Raw genomic sequence first — 4376 nt, 5'->3', positions numbered from 1 at the left:
TATCAACCTGTTACATACAAGAATTTGCTGCTGCAAACACTTAAAGGGAAACTCTACCTATTTTACACTTTACTACTTAACTAATACTTAAGCGAAATAGCAGTATAATGCTTTTAGTGGCTGCAGAAGAAGCTGCGCATAATCTTATCAGTTATCACCAGTGATGTTGCTCAGGGGCTGTTCACACTTGGTATCAATCGTCCAATGTGATCCAATCACAAGCGGACAAACTCCAAGTACGATTGTCCCTTTCCCCATCCCCCTGCTGGCCTGCACTCACGTTGCTCCGACCCTTACCGTGACTGAGCATGGTCACCTCTGGTACACAGATCTCCACATTGTGTACCCGTGCTTGTGCTTGCACACCTCTTCCAACTGTGTCAGGGCCAAGAAAGTGTATGGTACATAGCATCTGGTGACCACATTCTTCGCGTAGCGTGAGCACATGTCCTGTACCACATTAAAGGACCGCCCACTCAAGTGACATCATCTGCAACACAAGAAGAAGAAGAAGAAGAGGAAGAAGAAGCCACAACAACAGGCAGAATGGATTACACACTGTCTGGTTTCCATGTGGTTCACTGTAATGTAAACTGTGTTTGGGCTCTCGTAACCTGCCAATATTTGAACCAGCAACTGCATTGGGCCCTTACAAATTTTGGGATTTGAAGAGTTGTTGAGCGAGAAGCTACGTAACAAAATTTGCTACAAAAAATTCAAAATTATTAATGTCTTCTTGATAATTTGGCATCACAGGCAATATTTACTATTTATCTGAACAGTTGTGTGGATGTTGCACATTACTCATTGCAAATACAAAAAAGAGAGAGAGAATAAGGAGATATAGAATTCAACAAGATGAATGAATTGGGGCATCTTTAGGAGCTTGAAACTGGATCCTAAATCCAAACAGCAACTGAATCCAAAAACTAGTGAGAAGGGCCACTGGGACAGGGAGAGTGGACCTCCTCTGTGGAGGACAGATGCACCTCATTGCTTTCAGGCTTAAACTGAAAAATTAATACTCACTTTCCATCATATGAATGACACAGAGAGAAAATAAGAAAACAAGTTCTTGCAGCTACAGCGACATGTAGAACCTTCCACTGTTGCTACTGAGCAGTTGATTTAAACTCTTCTTCATATGTGACTCATATGCTTTTTTTTACACAGCTAATTGATAGTCTTGTGGATACTGAAGTTGCTCTCATCATTTGGATATCTGGATTTGTTTTGTAAACACCGCCTATTTGCACAAACTTTAGACTTTGCAGTTGAGGTTATATAGGGTGGAGTCAGGAGCATAGCAACCAGAAACCAATGGACACACGCACGCACACACACACACGCACAGTCACACACACACACACACACACACACGCACACAGACACACACACACACACACAGAGGACGGAGAGTCACAATCATATAATGGAAAGAGTCCACACTTCTCTTCTAGAATGCTTAGATAGTCATACATTTTTAATAGTGCACAGTGAATCATGAGGTATGAGAAGAAAGAGAGAAACAACTGTTCTCCCCGTGTTTGCACCTGTGCAGGTGTGTGTGAGAGAGAGTGTGTGATCATATAAGGGAGGACAAGAGAAAGACTCGTTCATCGCCTGAGGGACTTTGCATCAAAGAGGTGAAAGAGGTGACTGTGCAGTGAAACTGAGAGCAGATCTGTGCTCAGTTTCAACATGGCTGCATTTTCCTTATCAAGTTTTATGATGAAATTGCAAGAAGGTCAACCTACAGGAGCTCTTACAAATGAGGATATACTGGTGTCCCCTGTATATCGCTCTGTCTGGTAAGGCAGTAAGTCCGAAGGCTGTTGTCGCTGCCTGATCCTGTGACAGGAGTGTACCTGTGCAGCAGGTGACATGGATATGCCTCCTGGGGGTATGGAGACAGAGCTGGGGCTGGGGGGGAAGTGGGGAGAGGGTGAATGGGAGGGAGGGCTGCCAGAGAGCTGTCACATGACACCTGAACCAATCTGGGTCACTGGTCTCATGGAAACTAACGATGCTGCTCCACCTCCTCCTATACAGAGGAATTCTTTCACTCCAGGACTGTCAGCAGAGCTAGAGAGGTTATCTGTGATGTAACTTACAGATGTCATATTTCTGCATCAACATGTCAAAAAAAAAAACAACTAAAAACAAAAACACAACTAGAACATTGTTATATTTTGTCGTTGTTTTGCTGTGTACTTACATTATCCCAAATGTTTCCAATGATGTTCGAGCCCAGAGACATCTGTAATCTTATTCAGGTGGAGGTGTGTTTCATTTGATTCCCTCTGGCATTATGTTATGAACCGAAACAAGATAGCTGCAATTGCCTTTTCTTTTTGGAGGTTTAAGCCATGTTAAAGTCAGGACTTGAAGTTCTTTTTGCAGGCAGGGAGACCGTCTCTGCATCCTGGAGTTAGTGCGCCGAAGATGATTATATTTCTTTAAAACATTCACAAACAAGCCAGCGGGTTTTTCCGGCACTGACAGAGCACTTTCTACATAGCTGTGATTAGTTGCAGTCTACAACCTCTCCGCTAGATGCTATAAAATCCTGCACACTGGACACAATTGCCATATTTACATTTCTGTTTATGTACAGATTAAGCAGACAAGACACAATATGTGTTAAATATTGAGGTTTAAAGGTGCTGGTGAGTGTTTATGAACTTTGGACATAGGGAGGCTAATTTTCCCCCCTCCTTCTAGTCATCATGCTAAGCTAGGCTTATCACCTCCTCCCAGCTGTAACATTGTACACAACTACACAGGATTTGTGTTTATATTTTTATCCAACTCTCACAAATAGAGCGAATTACAGTATTTTCCTTAAATGAAGAGCAGCTTGGAATCATAGTTGAAATACTTAATTGACTGTCGCTGGAGGAATTGGACCATGTTACATTTGCTCCTTATTATCATTATGATTATTATTATTTGTCATTATCATCATCGTCATTATCATCATATCATTACAATTACAATTTTCACTTCATCTTTAGATAATTTTACATTCATCTCACTTGTTCTGTTTGACATTTTTATCTCTAACTCAGTCACTGTTTGTTCTTTTCTCTCTGCCAGTGACTCTAAGGCTGTTGTGACACATGAATTTCCCTTCTGACGGATTACTAAGGTGTTCTCATCGAGAATAGAAATGTCTCAACATAGGGAAATTATTAGGAAAACATAAAAAGTGAGAAGATTTGCAAGAAAAAATTGTACGAAAAAATGTGCGCATTTAATGCAGATACACCGTACGGCAGTGCCTCATACTACACTATGACTATGGAGAATATAATACTGAATAAATAAAAAGTAACAATTGATGATGGTGAGAGGTAACTACTGACAATAATTGACAGTAAAAAATGCAAAAGTGCACTGGAGTGATTGCACAGTTTATCAATAAATCATTATCATGTTAGTATAAATTAGTAAAATAACCTTTAAATGATTAGGCGACTGCTGACAGTGACATTTATTTTAGTTTATTCAACTTTATTAAAATGGTGTGTTTGTGGAAGGGGGGTCACATTCTGTGCAGGGGCCCAGAGAACGCCTGTTTCCAGCTCTGGTATGCGCTCTCACATGGGTGTGGCTGGCAGACGGTAACACATGTCAGACACACACTCCTTCAGTTTATTCTCAGCCTATTCCTCGATCCTAACCCTTGGTAAATCTCTGAGGCCGAGGAGGAGGAGGAGGAGGAGGAGGAGGAGGAGGAGAGTGGAGTGAGAACAGAGGTGAGAGATGAGGACAAATTGTCACTGAATACCAGCTCAGCGTCATTCAGAGGCATCAGGAGTAAACTGCATACACACACACACACACACACACACACACACACAAACACACACACATAGCCTACACACACACACACACACACACACACACACACACACACACACACACACACACCGTTTTGGCGGCAGGCTTCTTCTCCACTGCTGGGAGAAAATCTATCACTCACTTGAATCTCAAGGTCACTCACAGTCAGTCATTTGGGAGCAGCTGCAGCCACATCACCGCCTGCAACAATGTGTGTCTGCAGACATGAGAATCTTACTCCTTTGCTCCGCTGCGCCTTTGACGACTCAGCAGTGAAAGCTATAGTATATTTTCCTGTCCTGTAATTATGCTGTAAATCTAATTAATGGAGACAAACTGGTGCAAGGACGCGTATCCTGATCGTCTGACGCCCCCTCGCGGGTGACAGGCAACACACCATCCCGAAAAAAAGAACCCTGACATCCTCCTATTGTCTCCTCAAACCAGAAACTCATAGTGCCTATTTATATGACGGTTATAAAAAAAAAAATCACATGACGCAAAACAGCCTCCGTGGGATGATCAGCACC

Source organism: Acanthopagrus latus, chromosome 11, assembly GCF_904848185.1.
Source record: "Acanthopagrus latus isolate v.2019 chromosome 11, fAcaLat1.1, whole genome shotgun sequence".
NCBI lineage: Eukaryota > Metazoa > Chordata > Actinopteri > Spariformes > Sparidae > Acanthopagrus > Acanthopagrus latus.
The sequence above is the reverse complement of the archived record's forward strand: the minus strand, read 5'-3'. Positions refer to the sequence as shown.